Genomic DNA, 18,150 nt, shown 5'->3' with positions numbered 1-18,150 from the left:
AAAATCAAGGATATCAGTGACTCCTATTTCGATGGACCATTCCAGAGGTATGAAATCATCAAGGAAAACTGAGTTTTATTGTTGCCTAGTATGTCTTCTTTTGATTTAGTTGGAAGAATAACTAATGCTTGAATATCAATGATTGTGACTACACATAGCTATTATTTTTCATCTTCTTGTTCCTTTTTAGGTTTATTGGTATTAAATTCTAAAAATATTTGGAGGATGATGGTTTGCAGTATTTAATCTTTATGATTTGTTATATTGTAATTTCTTATGGGATATTGGTGTTTACGTCCGTGAACTATGTTGTCCCATATTTTTTCAAAAGTAAAGTCGTTCATGATCGGTGTTCATGTATTGATTTAAGGATGAATAGACTTTTGACATATACAAAAGTTAAGCCTATATTGTCAATTCTTTGATGGAAGATAGGTTAAAATCTTTTGTGTTCAAGGATTATATCTATTAAAAATCTTTATGCAAATAGTGATGGAAGATAGAATGAATCCTTGTGTATTCCACAATATTGATCTTCAATGATCCATATTTTATGTAATACTGTGAGGCTCCATAATGTGTCTCATGTTGAGCACGATACAACCAAGTTGATTATTTTTGATTAGCTTTGTTGGTTGTTCCGTAAGGTACTTTATGTTGAGCATTCTTGAACTAAATTAATCATCTTGTTTGTTTATTTAGTTATCGCTCCATGAGTCTTTTTATGTCGAGAAAAACAAATGACAATTAAATTGATTACTTTTCTAATTAGTTTGATTGTTTATTCCAATTATATTAATTATGGTTTCTCTTGTAATTAATCTAGTTGAGTATTTTCATACTCCGTAATATTCCTCTTATGTTGAGTATATGAACGACTACACTATTCATTTTTTGATGGGTATGTTAGTCATATACTCCGTAAGTTCTCTTATGTCGCGCATAATCAATTAGGTTGATCACTTTTGTGTTTAATTTGATTGCGTATTCCGATTAAATTAATTATGGGTTTACTTGTGATTAATTTGATTGAGATTTTGGATATAGAAAATCATTCTCATGGTTTTTAGTGTCCAATAAAAATCCTTCTTTTCATTTGAAATTAAGGTCGCTCTTGTTGTTCCCTTGGTAATGACATCAAATGGGGGAGAGTTATTTTGAACTTGTGCTTAATTGCCAAATCTTTGTGGGGAGTGCGGCTGTGGAATATTATAGGGGTTATCTTGTATCTTTATAGACTCCTTAATGAATGCATTTATCTTCGGATTTATGATTGCATCTAAATAAGATGATATATGCTTTCTTTTGGTCATGAAATGTCTCTTTCGGAAATTTCATTAGGATCCCATTCTTGTGCTTTTGCCAATTTTATTGACAAAAATGGGGAGAATTAATATGTAGTTCACACTAAAAATACATATGGTTTTCGGATCATTATGTAAAGGGGAGTGGTTTCCATGAGAGATGGAGTATTGACTAAGGGGGAGTGACATATCACCATAGTATTTTTGTTATAGTTGTGATACAATTGAACTTTGACGCTGTGTAATGATACTATGACACTGTATAACAATGATTGAGAACTCTTGTTTTCTCGTTGTTATTGTTAGAGCATTGCTCGGTCGAACTCGCATGCGTTGCTATCTCAAGCATGTTTGTCAATGTTAGTGATGAAAACTATAAGTCCTGATTTCTAGACTATTATAGCTAAGTCTCGGACTAGGATAGAAAGTGTAGTTGAGCTCAAGGATTTCATGGCGATTCATCATACAAGAATAAGAACTAATCAAGGAAACGGTGGAACTTCTCGCAAAAAGGTATGTGAAGACTTGAACTTATCTGTCACTCAAAAGTCTATCTACTCTATCTCCTACTTCTTGAGACAAAAAGTCGTATGCTATATATAGACTTAGATTATACACATTTGGTATTTCGAGCCGAGTAAACCTCGCCTATCTATATCTCGAAATATATGTTGGTAAGCGTTTCGCTTCGACCATGTTTATCTTTACCTAGTGACGAAAGTCATGATATGTTTTAATCACTTTGAAAATTGCTTTGACGAGAAATGGTGTAACAACTATATAACGTCCTCTAAGAATGTTTCAATGGTTGGAATGAGAGTTTAGATTACATAACCAATGATGGACATAAGTATTATTGTGGGAACACATATGTGCATAAGTCTTATTCCTTGAACCAAAGTTTGCGAATTTTGTTGATCAAGAGAAACCGAAAGAATGGCTTGTTGCCAAGTTCGCAAACTGCCGAACTTCTCATCCCGAGAAATTCTGCTGGAGTTGACAAACTAGATGCGTCCGCGAATCCAGTCCGCGAACCGGTGGAAAGTCTTTGGAGAGATTTTCTGCTGGAGTTTGTAAACTCTGCCCGGTTGCTTAAGTCCGCGAACCTAGTGTGCGAACTTAAGAAGGTTATATATCTGATGATGATTTATGAACTTAAACTTATAAAGACTAAGGAATGAAAATTGAAAAAATTGTGGCTATAAAGTTCATGAACCGATTCAAGTGAATCAAATCATCTTTGCTTGAATTATGTCTTGTGTTGTACATAAGATATCCTTGCAATTTAACAACTCTCCAACTATTTCATCTAAGTCACTTGAACTAGTTATGGTGATGAAGAATATGGTTGGTATGAAATGATCATATGGCAAACCTTTTGGTTGACTATTGTTGAACCAATAATGTACACGTTTGGGTACGGTTAACAAACCTAGAAGCGTACATTTCATTTGTGTATAACAAGCTAAGTTTTCGATCTAACGGTTGAGAAATATTAGCTTGAATCTAAGTCAGGTTTTCATCTAACGGTGGATATTGTTTGCTTTGTGACCAAGGCGAAACCCTGATTTTAAAGACTATATAAGGGGACATCTAGAAACTATGCAAAACTAATCCCCACACCTCACGTGTGATACTAGTTTGCGTGCTGGAGTCGTTTCTCCTTTCACCTTTGGTTTTTTTCTTCTAAAACCAGGTTAACGACTTAAAGATTTCATTGGGATTGTGAAGCCAGACCCATACTACTTTTATCGTAGTTGTGTGATCTGATCTTGCATCTTCTATCGTACGAGTACAATCATATTGATTGGCTTGAGATTAGTATATCTGATAGGCAAGATAAAAAGTAGTCACAAACATCTTCGTCTCATTGTTTGTGATTCCGTAACATCTTGTTTCGCTACCATACGATTATGATTGTTGTGAGGTGATTGATTTATCTAGGCTGTTTTTCAGGAATATAAGACCGGATTATCAATTGGTTCCTGTTCACCTTGATTATTATCAAAAGACGGAACAAAAAATTTAGGCTTTTTCTGTGGGAGACAGATTGATCCTTTGATAGACTTGTCTGTTTGAGACAGATTTGTTTATTGTTAAAGCTTGTGATTTTGGGTCGTATAAACTCTTAGTTGTGGGTGAGATCAGTTAAGGGAATCAAGTGTGCAGTATCTTACTGGGATCAGAGGCGTAGGGAGTACAACTGTACCTTAGATCAGTGGGAGAGTGATTGGGGTTCAACTACAGTCCCGTCCGAAGTTAGCTTGGAGTAGGCTAGTGTCTGTAGCGTCTTAATACTGTGTGTGTTCAATCTGGACTAGGTCCCGGGGTTTTTCTGCATTTGCGGTTTCCTCGTTAACAAAATTTCTGGTGTCTGTGTTGTTTCAGTTTCCGCATTATATTGTTTTATCTTTATAATTGAAATAATACAGGTCGTGTGTTAGATCATCAATTAGAGTAATCCAACCTTTGGTTGTTGATTGTCATTGATTGATCCTTGGATATTGGTCTTTGGTACCATCCAAGTTATTCCTTGTATTTGATTAGTACTCGTAGTTTATGTTTGAGGAAATCAAATAAAGAGAGAGATATATAAACTCATTCATATACTTTTAATTGATTGAGTCTTGTTGATTCTCTTAAAAAGTATATTCGAGTTTGTCCATACAGATTGCTAAGTGAATTATTGGGTGGTGTTGTTAGACCCCCGCTTTTTCAGTTATAGCTACGGATTTTCAATGACGATGATGCTAAACTTACAACCTTTGGGATCATTGGAGTACTTGGAAGTGACGAAGATGTCGAGTAACGTTGAAGATTAGGCATGTGGAATAGGATCTACAAAAGTTAATTTATACTCCCTCCGTTCCATTTTACTTGACGTTGTAGAGTTTTTCACGCAGATTAAGGAACATCATAGAGAATTAATTTTTTCCAATTCTACCCATATTAACACCTTTTAAAAATATTATAAATGACCTAGGTTTTAGTTTTTAGATTCTTGAGAAAGTTACCAATTTCATTTTAATTTACTTGGGAAGTACCAAATTTTATAGATTAGTGCATATATCCTCCATGGAAAATATTTAAAAATTGGAGTTATTGTTTATGTGTCGATTACGATGAGAATTTATGCTCTAGTGTGATTCCAAAGCAAAAGTAAATCAGAGAGAATTTTGGAAAAAATCAAAAACTATCATCTATTTTAGAACAAAAAATAAACCCTAAAACATCAAGTAAATTGGAACTGAGGGAGTATATTTTTGTATTCCATATGTATTGATAGTTTTGTCACTAAAGTTGACAAAGGGGGAGATTGTTAGAGCATTGCTTGGTCGAACTCGCATGCATTGCTATCTCAAGCATGTTTGTAATGTTAGTGATCAAAACTATAAGTCTTGATTTCTAGTCTACTATAGCTAAGGTCTCGGACTAGGATAGAAAGTGTAGTTGAGCTCAAGAACTCCATGGAAATCGTCATACAAGACGAAGGACTACTCAAGGAACTGGTGGATCTTCATTGACTAAAAGGTATGTGGAGACTTGAACTTATCTATCACTCAAAAGTCTATTTATCTCCTATCTTGAGACAAAAGTCGTTTTGCTGTATAGACTTAGATTATACACATTTGGTATTTCGAGCCGAGTTTATCTCGCCTATCTATTTCTCGAAATATGTGTTGGTAATCTTTCGCTTTAGCCAAGTTCATCTTTACCTAGTGACGAAAGTCATGTTATGTTTCAATCACTTTGAAAATTGCTCTAACGAAAAATGGTTTGTGAATAACAACTATATAACATCCTCTGAGAATATTTCAATGATTGAAATGAGAGTTTAGATTATATAAACATTGGAGGATATAAGCATTATTGTGGAAACACATATATGTATAAGTCCTTATTCCTTGAACTGAAGTTTGCGAACTTTGTTGATCAAGTGAACCGGAGTAGTGCACGAGCTAAGTACGCGAACTCAGTCCTCGAACCCAGTCCACGAACTGGCGAAGTTCTCAAACCCGAGAATTTCTGTTGGAGTTTGTAAACTCCATCCGGGAACTTAAGTCCGCGAACCCAGTCCGTGAACTTGAGTAGGTTATATCTAAAAACGATGTTTGTGAACTTATTCATGTTAACTAAGGAATGCAATTGCAAACCATGTCTATATAGTTCATGAACCGATTCAAGTGAATCACATCGTTTTTGCTTCAATTGTGTCTTGTGTAGTACACGAGATTTCCTTGCAATTGAACAACTCTCTAACTAGTTCATTTGAGTCATTTGAACTAGTTATGGTGAAGAAGAATATGGTTGATATGAAAGTGATCATATGGCTAGCCATTTGGTTAACTATTGTTGAACCAACTAATGTACATGTTTGGGTACGGTTACACAAGCCTAGAAACATGCATTTCATTTGTGTATAGTTATGTTTTCGATCTAACGGTTGATAAATATTAGCTTGAATCTAATCAGGTTTTCATCTAACGGTGAATATTGAATGCTTTGTTACCACGCTAACATTGATTGCAAACCCTGATTTGAAAGACTATATAAGGGAGAACTCTAACAACTGGGAAACCTAATCCCCACACATTCTGTGTGATACTAGTTATGCTAAGCTAGAGTAGATTCTCCTTTAACCTTTGGTTTCTTCTTCTAAACAATGTTAACGACTTAAAGACTTCATTGGGATTGTGAAGCCAGACCGATACCACTTTCTTGTAGTTATGTGATCTGATCTTACTGTTTCTATCGTACGAGTACAATTGTAATAATTGGCTTGAGTTGTCTATCTCCGATAGGCAAGATAAAAATTAATCACAAACATCTTCGTCTCATCGTTTGTGATTCCACAATATCTTTTTTCGCTGCGTCGATTAAGACTATTATGAGGTGATTGATAATACTAGGTTGTTCTTCGGGAATATAAGTCCGGATTATCAATTGGTTCCTGTTCACCTTGATTTATCAAAAGACAGAAAAAAACTCGTAGGTATATTCGTGGGAGACGGATTTATCTATTACCATAGATTTTTCTGTGTGATACAAATTTGTTTATTAAAGTCTTCGACTTTGGGTCGTAGCAACTCTTAGTTGTGGGTGAGATCAGCTAAGGGAATCAAGTACGTAGTATCCTGTTGGGATCAGAGACGTTGGAGCATAACTGTACCTTGGATCAGTGTGAGATTGGTTGGGGTTCAACTATAGTCCATACCGAAGTTAATTTGGAGTAGGCTAGTGTCAATAACGGCTTAATACAAGGTGTGTTCAATCTGGACTAGGTCCCGGGATTTTTCTGCATTTACGGTTTCCTCGTTAACAAAATTCTGGTGTCTGTGTTATTTATTTTCCGCATTATATTTTGTTATATAATTGAAATCTCACAGGTTGTGCGTTGTTCAATCAATTAGAATATATGACCTTTTGGATGTCGATTTAAATTGATTGACACTTGGATATTGGTCTTTGGTACCATCCAAGTTATCTCTCTAGTATTTGATAAAGACTCGCAGATTTCTATTTTCTTGAGTATATATCAAATCGAGAAATTTGAGATATAAACTCTTTGATATACTTTTTATCTAGATTGAGTCTGACTGTCTAGTTGATTCTCTAGAAAGTATATTGGGGTTTGTCCAAACAGATTGCTAAGCGAAATATTGGGTGTGGTTGTTAGACCCCCGCTTTTTCACACATTTGATATTTCAAGATGAGTTTAACTCGCTTATATCTTTCTCGAAATATGTGTTGGAATCTTTTTGGTTTAGCTACGTTCATCATTATTCTTGACGAAGTTTAATTGGAAACAATTTATTTGTTGGAAACTAAATAATAAGTCAAAAGATGATCATGTGAAAATTGCTTTGAAACATCTTACATGATTTGTGTGAGACAGTCATTTGATGTCGACTCGGAATGTTTCGTATTGATCATTAGATCATTTCAAAATTACTTATAAGCTATAATTTGTGTGAGACAGCTATTTTCGTCTTTTAAGGATGTTTCAATGATTGAAAATGGATCGTTTATAACAATTAACCATTGTCTGGATATTGCAAAATATGCATACCAGTGTGCAAACTGTTATCGTATGATTCAGGTCCGGAACCAAGTTTTCACACCAGTATGTGAACGGTTTTAACTATTAAAGTCCGGAACCTTGTTTGCATACCAGTATGAAAACAGTTTCACCTGAGTTAGGCCCGGGACGACAATATGCATACTGGTTTGCGAACTGTCGGACAAGACCAAAGTCCAGAACTTAAGTTTGTGTACCCGTTTACAAACTTAGTTGGTTAAGTTTCAGAATAGGTTAAGTATGATTCCATACTCATGAACAAATACATTTATAAATTAAAGAATGCAATCTTTGCAACCATGGCTTAATGTTCATGAATTGATTCTTGAATAAGTACTTTGTACAATCATGAATCAAATCCGATTTTGCTTCAATTGTGTCTTGTATACTTCTATGAGAATATAAAAAACTAAACAACTCTATGAGTAACACAATTATATTCATTTGGTTATCATTTGATCTAGAAGTGTTATATAAATTTGGTTAATACAAAAGTGTTAATATGGCTAACTCCGGTTAACTGTTATTGAGCCAACTCAATATACACGTTTAGGTACGATTACCCATATCTAAATGAAGTCATATTTCATTTGTGTGTAACAAGCCAAGACCATCTGATGGTGGAGATACATTGCTTTGGTTTTAAGAAAACTTAGCTTGAATATTAAATTAGGATTTCATCTAACGGTGAATATTGATTGCTTTGTTACTAAGCTATCAAACCCTGATTTGAAGACTATATAAGGGAGAAATCTAGCAACTGGAAAACCTAATCCCCACACCTTCTATGTGATACTAGTTGCGTACTATAGTTGATTCTCCTTTAACCTAGGTTTTTCCTAAAACCCTTATAGATTAACGACTTGAAGACTTCATTGGGATTATGAAGACATACCCAACTATTTTCTATGTAGTTGTGTGTTCTGATCTTACTTGTTTTAACGTATTGAGTACTATCTTCTCTAAGATTTCCTCGATATTTATCTCTAATATGTAAGATATAAAAAGTAATCACAAATCTCTTCGTCTCTTTCTTTGTGATTCCACAATAACTTTTTCTACTACCTTATAGTTAAGTTATTGTGAGGCGATTGATATATTTAGGTCGTTCTTCGGGAATATAAGACCGGATTATCAATTGGTTCCTGTTCACCTTAATTTATCAAAAGACGAACAAAAATTCATAGGTACTTCTGTGGGAGACAGATTTATCTATTAAAATAGACTTTTCTGTGGGAGACAGATTTGCTTATAAAGTCTTTGACTTTCCGTCGTAGCAACTCTTAGTTGTAGGTAAGATCATCTAAGGGAATCAAGAGCGTAGAATCCTGCTGGAATTCGGAGGCGTAAGGAACACGACTGTACCTTAATCGGCGTGAGACTTGGTTAGGTCTCAACTATATTCCAGTCCGAAGTTAACTTGCAGTAGGCTAGTGTCTGTAGCGGCTTAATACAGTGTGGTGTTCAAATCTGGACTAGGTCCCGGGGTTTTTATGCATTTGCGGTTTCCTCGTTAACAAAATTTCTGGTGTCTGTGTTATTTCTTTTCCGCATTATATTTGCTTATATAATTGAAATATCACAGGTTATGCGTAGTTCCATCAATTGGTAAATCCTACCTTTGGTTGTTCATTGAAATTGATTGACACTTGAACGTTGGTCTTTGGTACCGTTCATGTTATTTCTGATCTCAATCAGGCTCACAGATTTCTATCTGTTCGATTGCAGATTGTATTGATATAACTCTTGGATGTTTTTCCTTGATTGAGTCTGACTGTCTAGTTGATTCTCTTGGAATTATATTGGAGTTAGTCCATACAGATTGCCGAACGAAATATTGGATGTAGTTGTTAGACCCCTGCTTTTTAAGTTATGGTGTAAATTTCAATGGGAATAATAGATTTAATCAACGCCTTTGACCAATCTAGTGGATACGGGTGTGAAAACTAGCATAAAGGCGATTTTATATAAGGTTTGAAAAAATGGTCGGTTTATTAATTGAATGTCAGGTAGTTGGTCACTTTATTAATTTTCCCTTGAATTTATAGAGAGTGAAATAAGAGCAGTTGGATAAACTAGATGTTGTCGATTCAAGATGGGTTTGTCGTCTCAGGTTCATACAAAGCTCATCTCTACAAGAACCGAGTCTCGTTCTAGGTAATACCGACTGGTTCAAGTTGAGTCAATCGGATCAACTTGAAAAGAGATGGAAAACTGTCACATTTGATGATTTCCCTATCCAGTTTGCTCATTTAGCAGCGGCACTGAGGTTGAAATTGAGAAAATCTTCGATTTGAGAAATAGCTCGTGAATTATATAACAAAGCATGTATATAGACCTTCCTTTCATCCAAATGTAGCTAAGTGGGGTCATTATCATGAAATTGTAGTCTAAATTATGGAGCGACACTGCCCAAGATATATGATCGATGTTACAGTTTTTATGAATTCAATCCCTTAGGCTTTGTGGTAAGGACTTTCACAGTTCAAGATTCAAGTTTTGAACTGTTACAAAAGCGTGGCAAAACCACACTTCCATATAGCATTCAAGCATCTGCTTAAACATAATCTGGAATCAACTCAGGAGCATTATATCGTTTCGCGTTCCAAGAATTACTTTAGCACCCAATGGTTAGGCGCTGCATGCGCAGAATTCCGCATGAATATGCTTGAGAATGGATAATGGTAAGGTGCCGAGAGACTAACCATATGACGCTCAAACAGAGTGCCAAACCATGTGGGGCTCCCCTTAAATATTTGTTTGATCTTTTTCAGCTTACACTCTCTTTACACTGATACATCATAATTCACACTGTTATTTGTAATTGGTATTGTGGTCGAGATATCAAGATTCAACAAGTAGAATCAAATTTATTGAGTTTAGCTAAGATGTGAAAAGAGGGTAAAGTCGAGCTACAATAAAAATTACCGCTGCATGCTATGGATTCAATTCAACACAAGATAGTACAACATTTGAAATTCGCCTACACTATTATAAATTAGTTATTCTTAATTTCAACCTTAACCCACTTTCGTAGAAATCACAGTTACACTGAGCATGTGCAACAACCCTTTAAACCACCAGGATTCCCTAGTGGATGAGTTTTTTCTCGGGAGGGTTTACAGACGATTTACCCACAAAATGTATTTCAATGTGCCTATTTATAATATTTTTCGTCGTCGAAGAATTGAGCTGCATTTGGATATCCCGTTGTTGATGGTGGTTTTTAGCTTAGGGTTAAAATCGTAAAACCTTACATCTGACATGACGTCACTACAACCACTAGCGCATTTATGAATCATTTAACATACCTACGTAAGAATTACCAGGGTACCTTTTCTTTATACACGTGTCATGTTCCACGGCAGAACCCTTAGTATTGACCGACATCATCTTCGTGCATACCAAACCCTAATTCTCATGCTACCGCGCCAAGGCATGCCAACCATGCCATCCGCACCACTGTGCCATTGGCAAACCATGCCAGCCACATCTCCGCGCCAAGGCATGCCAACCATGCCAGTCGCACCACTGTGCCAATGGAAAAACATGCCAGCCACATCTCCGCACCAAGGCATGCCAACCATGCCAGCCGCACCACTGTGCCAACGGAAAACCATGCCAGCCACATCTCCGCGCCAAGGCATGCCAACCATGCCAGCCGCACCACTGTGCCAATGGAAAACCATGCCAGCCACATCTCTGCGCCAAGGCATGCCAACCATGCCAGCCGCAGCACTGTGCCAATGTCAAACCATGCCAGGCATGCCAACCATGCTAGCCGCACCATGCGCCAATGGCATGCCAAACCCTTTGCCCCACCATGCCAAGGCAACCGCACCTTGCCTTGGCCCCAACCATGCTAGCCGCACCATGCGCCAATGGCATGCCAAACCCTTGGCCCCACCATGCCAATCCAACCGCACCTTGCCTTGGCCCCAACCATGCTAGCCGCACCATGCGCCAATGGCATGCCAAACCTTTGGCCCCACCATGCCAAGCCAACCGTGCCTTGTCTTGGCCCCAACCATGCTAGCCGCACCATGCGCCAATGGCATGCCAAACCCTTGGCCCAAGCATGCCAAGCCAACCGCACCTTTTTTTGGCCCCACCATGCCAAGCCGTCTGTACCAAACCCTTGGCCCCACTATGCCAAGCCATCCGCGTCATTGGCCTTGGCCCTACCATGTCGGCCTTCCCTATGCGGCTACCAAAACGAAGGCATGCGATGATAGACACATTTTTGTGTCCGATTTGTCTCGATTCTATATACTGTTAGGGATCATTTTTGTACTTATTATGGTCTTTTATTTATTTGTAGGTATTTTTGGCCAATAAACATTTTTGGAAAAAATTGGCTCGAAAAGTTGTCGGAAAGCACCCGGAGGACATTTGCTATTCGGACTCTCACTTTGGATAAGGGGTAACCTAATTACTAAGGGGTATCCCATTTCCAGGCAGTTGCTAATCGCACCCCTACCCTGGATAAGGGGCAACCATCTTCAACATTTCAAATACTAGGTTTTGGCGGGAAAATAGGTGCAGTGAAGAACAGTTTTGGAAATCATGATTTGGAGGAGTTTGAGGTCGATTAAACCTCTGATTTTCATAGGATAGACTCCTGATGGGTCTATGAATCTGATATGGGTGTTTAAATTGATTAGACTGGGCTCAATCGACGGATTTTTCTCACAACAGAAAATATGGAAAGTCACCTGTGTGACCTGTTTTAGGGAATTTTAGAGAGATTAAAGTGCTGTAAACTTTCCCAAAGATTTGTATCTATCTAAGGAAGATTTTAGAATAAAAAGGAAAGATCAGAAACGCGTAGAAATTCTAAAACAAGAAATTGTCGCAACTTGGACGTGAAGAGAAGGAAAGAGATTTTGGGAGAGATTTAATCGGTATTTTTGATATAAATAGATGTCTTGGGTCATAAAGAAGAGGTGTCGAGAGTTTGGGTACCTAAGGAGAGCCAGAGAAGAAGAAATCAGACCTTTACTAAACTCTGTTTCTGCTGCTGTTGTTGCTGAAGAGGAAGAACGCGAAGAACATTGACGCACGGGAAACATTCGCAGAACAGTGTCGTTGTTTAACAGCTGAAGAACATTAAGTTGTGCAGGGCAGTCGTATTCTAGGGTCTTAAAATCAGCGACAAAGCAACAGTTTTTCTGTAACAGTTCCATTGTAACAACTGTTTTGCAACACCAATACACTGTTGCAAACAGTCTGTGTTATTACTTTTCACTCTTTTAATCATCTTTTGACCAACAAACACATATTTTGAGATCATGATTAATATGAGGAGCTAAACCCCATTGCTGAGGCGATAGAGGAAGCTATTTTTCCAACAAAAAGTGGTATGTTCTATTTTATCTTTTTATTTGCAATAATTATATAATTATTTGCCTTGAACTATTATTGAATATGATTTTTATTTGAGTGATTTTGATCTATTTTGATGGAGTATGCTTAGTTTTAATACCTTTGATGCTTCATACTTGGTATTTACAATTATTACTTTTGAAAATCTACTTGTTGCAATATTTTAGAATCAAATTAAACAAGAAAATTGCATAAATATAAGTATTGGTTTAATCACTTTGAACTTGGAAAATAGTGGAATCTTAGCCTCAGTGTGTTTCTTTTAGTATTGATATCATCTTTGATTGAGTTTGCTATAATTTTTAGTGAGTTTTCTATTTTAATATGAGGATTTAAGTCTAATATATATCCTTCACAAGTCTGAGAATCGAACCACTTTTACAACTATCTACAAATCACATCAATTTTTGGCGCCGCCGATGCGGACTTGTTTTTAGGGTTTTAGATTTATTTTTTTTGTTTTTATTATTTTTGTCTTTTTTTATGTTTTTGGGTATTTATCTTGTGTCTACAGGTTCTGGATCATAAAGAAAATTGAGCCAAGGAATTTGGTGATTTCATAAAGACTTGGAGCTAAAGATTAAAGAAAAAAGAACAGAAACTAAGACAATTTTATTTTAGGGTTTGTTTATTTTATTTAAAAAAAACTGTATTAGGGTTTATTATTTTTGTAATTTTTCTTTATTTTTTCTGGACTTTTGGACTTTGGGACATTATTTTTTTATTACCCTACGGAAGGGTACTTTAAATATAAATTGTTTGCAGAGAAGGAGGACAATTACGATATTGTCTCTGCACCTTGGGTTCGTACACTAGACATCGGAGTCAGTGGCCCGAGTCGACTACAACCGATTCATCCCCCGTCTGGAACAGGAGGTAAGATGCTAAACACTCGCGAATCCCCTGTCAGCGAGTTAGTGGACTCCTTCGTATGCATATATGTTGAGGACTGAATACATACATTTATTTTTCTAGTAAAGGGCAAGGCATGGCCATACAAGATAAGGGTTCGGATTTCATCACCGTTCTCTTCTTGCCCACTTTAGGAACACGTAACCTACGCAAGCCTAAGACTAAAATTTTGACTATAACGAGACCGATAGGGTAACGAGCTTAATAGGAAAGTCATTCGAAAAATATTGGTTACTCTTTTAAGCATACTTCAAAGTTCTTGACGGTTTTTGTAAGTTGAATGCGTGACTGCGCCGCCTTGTAATACCGGTGAGGCCTTGGGTATCAAAGCTCTACCGAGCTTCCCTCGCCTCTATTCAACTTACGTAAACTCGGATTGATTCCAGAGGGGTTTACTTAAATTGTAATCGAATTCCCGTTCGAAGGATTAGAAGCTGGTCTAGAAACAATCTAAGTGGAGCCATCATGCTTTTTGTTTGCTGGAAATCAATAGGTTTGATTTGGTTGAGTCGTCCTTGATCTGTGTTTGATTACCCTTCCAATTTAGAAAATTCTATTGTATGCCTGAACATAAAAGAGACGCACTAGGTAGGTTTGTTAAAGAGAAACTTAGTAGTTCGAAGCGTCTCGATTACCTTAATCTAGAAAGTCCTACTTTTGAAGAGTCTGTTTTTGAACGTCCTTTGACTGAGGAGAGAATCCATGTTGCTCCGATAGCGCCATAAATGGAAACTTTGAAAGCTTTGTTGAATCCAACTAGGACTACCCGTCCTTCGTGTATTAAGTTAGATGAACGGAGGCACCCTATGAACTGAAACCTGGGACCTTACAGATGCTCCCAATCTTTTTAGGGAAAGAAAATGAAAACCCTTATTACCATGTTAAGATTTTGAGGAAATTTGTAGTACTCTAAGAATTAGAGGCTTAGATGATGATGCTTTGAAACTTAGGTTATTCCCATTTTCCCTGAAAGATAAAGCCAAGTCGTGGCTGTATAGTTTGGAATCCGAGTCAATTGAGACATATGAACAACTTACATCTGCCTTTTTCAATAAGTTTTTCCCTAGGCACAAAACACCGTCTATTAGGACGCAAATATGCACATTTTCACAACAAGAGGGAGAATCTTTATATAGGTATTTGGAAAGGTTCAATGATTTATTATCCCAGTGTCCTCATCATGGTTTAGAAAAGGTTAGGCTAGTTCATATCCTTTTTGAGTCTTTATGCACTGGTGGAGTTGAAAACCAAACTGTTGATGCGGCGATGGATTTTTTTAACGAAATCGCCGAAAAAACCCAGCAATGGGAAAATAGTAGGGCACCCCAGAAAACAATTCTTTTAAGTAGAGGAAACGTTAATAGGGTAGAAGGAGGTTATGAATCAAATGCCAAAATTGCTGCTATAGGAAAAAGGTTAGAAGCCTTAGAAGTGGGCCAGACTAGTGGTAGAGTGGAGACTTTTTGGGAAGGCCGGAATATTGAAGAGCAGGACAATACTCTTTATAATAACACTAGATTTGATAACCGTCAAAAGATTGACCCATATTCAGAAACCTATAATCCTGGTTGGAGAAACCATCCGAACCTTTCGTGGTCTAAGGGCCAAAGTCAAGGTCAGTTTAGTAATTCTAATGCTCCCCCAGGTTTTGGCTATACTAAGAATCCTTCAGGACTAGCTCAGTTTCAGAATCAGTCAGATAAGAAAATCCTAAGTTTAGAGGAATTTCTCGCCTTGTTAACTCAGCAAACTGCAAAATTCCAGTTATCCATAGAACAGAGTCTACATGCTAGTAACATGATAGGACAAGAAAATAGTCGGGCTATTTCCGAGTTAAAAACCCAGGTTGGTCTGATAAGTGACTCTTTGAGAGAAAAACGTAAGTTTCCTAGTCAAACACAACCCAACCCTAGAGGAGTTCATGAATTAGGTGCAAAACCATCGAATCAATTGAATGCTGTTAGAACCCTTAGAAGTGGTAGAGTTGTAGACAATAAGGTAACCATGCCCGATAGTGAACATACTGTAATTCACCCCTCAGGATCTCACCTCTCAGGACCAGTAGCTGAAGAGACTGATAAAGTTTCTGATGATGTGAATTCGGTTCCTGAAAGGTCTGATTTTAGGCCTAGAGCCCCATTTCCCCAGCTATTAGTACCAAGAAAGAAGGAATCGAAATTTAATGACATAGTGGAGGTTTTTAAGAAAGTTACCATAAACCTTCCCTTATTAGATGCAACTAGGCAAATTCCTGCTTATGCCAAGTTCCTTAAGGATATGTGTACGCGAAAGCGAAAACTTATCCTCCATAAGAAAGCCTTTTTAGCTAGTCACGTAAGTTCAATCATTCAGAACACCACAACTCCAAAGTACAAAGACCCAGGTTCTCCTACCATTGCTTGCACAATAGGTAACTTCCGAGTAGAAAAATCTTTACTTGACTTAGGAGCCAGTGTGAACTTACTTCCATTCCATGTATACTTACAGCTAGGACTTGGTGAAATAATGTTGGTGTCTTGCAACAATAGAAGAAATGTCAGATGTATCAAACAATAAATATAAAGAACCGTATCAAACAACTCTACCACGAACAAATTGATGAGGGAAGAATCACAGGTTCAACAAGCCATCCTTAACACATTAGTTCGCGGGTATACTCTGAAGTAATGCTAAACCCCAACGTGCGAAGATGTGTCCAGGATAAGACTGCCCGATATAACTTGAGTTAGCACAACGCAAGTTACCTACTCTTGAACTCAGCAACAGGGATGGAAGTAAAACGCCGCACAAAAAATAAGAAGAAAAAGAAGAAAAGTAGACCTAGATATAGTCGCTGCTTGTGTGTTTTGAAAACAGAATTTTGAGTCATATTTATAGGATGAGATACTTGCAAATCAAATCAAGTTAGGTTTTGGTTTTCTTCAAAAACAAGTAAACCTCGTAAAAGGAATTTCCCACAAATAAAATTCTTAAGAAAATATTTTTGGAATTAATTTCCTAAAGAAAAATTCGCCAAAAATAAATACGAGTAGAAGAGGAACTTGGTGCATGGTATACGCGCATGGGCATGGGTCGAAACATGTATTTTTCGCCCCACCCGCTCCACCCACATTGTTTTACAACATATCCATGAGCACATGGTTATATAGTGGAGCACCTCTTTAGTTTTCCACAATGTGGGACTAAAGGTTCCATTTCATTCACTCAAAAATGAGTGAGTATCCTTAGAACCTTAGGTCATGAGATCAAACCACACAAAGACCAAAAATCCATTTATTAAATAACTTATTTTCTCCAACAATCCCCCACATGAATGAAATCTTGGTAAATAACGAAAAACCAGAGTACGGAAAATACCATTTAGGCAAAGGTGTCTATGAGGTCTTGAACCTTTCTTAGTGAGAAGTTACCGGAACTACTAGTTAGACAGTGAACGCGATGTCTTGAACTGCTATCATTTGGTGTAATTCTAATAACATCCACACATGATATTCTCCAAGTGTTGCTAAGTTCGTGCCATTTTGTCCATTTTGGCCCTGGACATATCCTGTTTCTCAGAATGCTCTATAGAATCGGCTACATTCTCATAGGAAGCGACCCACTTCCTCATTCAGATAGGTGAGTTCCATCAAGAGTGTTTACTGCTACACCCCACTTCAATCTTAAATTGAAACTATAGAACTCATTAAGACTTAATTAAAAGTTATCCTCCACATGCAGTCACACTATCACATCAACACCATAAGTAAGGGATAGAAAATGAAATTCTCTGATAGTGTTTACCTTTACCCACCACAAATTAGTTGTCTCATTCGAAACCTTGATCTTGGGATCTCCAGTCAACAAGGTTGAGTATCTTTCATGGCAAGTTTAATTATTTGAGCCTAAGCCCCATCCCCTTCGATGCTTTACTAACTATCTCCTTGGAAAAACCTTTCGTCAAAGGGTCCGCGATATTCTCCTTGGACCTTGTCCAATCTATGGAAATAACGCCTGTTGAGATTAGTAATTTCAAAGAATCATGTCTTCTATGCATATGCATAGACTTTCCATTGTAGAAGTTATTCTAAGCTCTACCTATTGCAGATTTGCTATCACAATGTATACATATAGCTGGCACAGGCCTATGCCAGAGAGGAATATCTTCTAAAAAGTTTCTTAGCCATTCGACCTCCTCTTCTGCTTTATCTAACGCAATAAACTCCGACTCCATAGTTGAGCGAGCTATACATGTCTGTTTGGAACTCTTCCAAGATACAAACGCACCTGCTAGAGTGAATACATATCCACTCGTAGACTTAGACTCCTCTGAGTCTGCTGTCCAGTTTGCATCGCAAAATCCCTCAAGGACGGCCGGATGCCCTTCGAAATTCAAACAAAAGGTCATTGTGTACTTCAAGTACTTTAACACTCTAATAAGTGCATCCCAATGTTTCTTCCCTGGATTAAAATTATACCTGCTTAACCTAC

General features: G+C 37.2%; 1 pseudogene; it reads right to left on the bottom strand.

Annotated features, from left to right (window-relative positions):
- Positions 1 to 14,767: 14,767 nt before the first annotated feature.
- Positions 14,768 to 14,867, bottom strand: LOC113284858 (annotated as a pseudogene).
- Between the last annotated feature and the right edge of the window lie 3,283 nt (positions 14,868 to 18,150).

The sequence above is a fragment of the Papaver somniferum genome, chromosome 5 (genome assembly GCF_003573695.1).
Source record: "Papaver somniferum cultivar HN1 chromosome 5, ASM357369v1, whole genome shotgun sequence".
In the NCBI taxonomy this organism is placed as follows: domain Eukaryota; kingdom Viridiplantae; phylum Streptophyta; class Magnoliopsida; order Ranunculales; family Papaveraceae; genus Papaver; species Papaver somniferum.
This window is presented reverse-complemented; position numbering and strand designations above follow the sequence as displayed.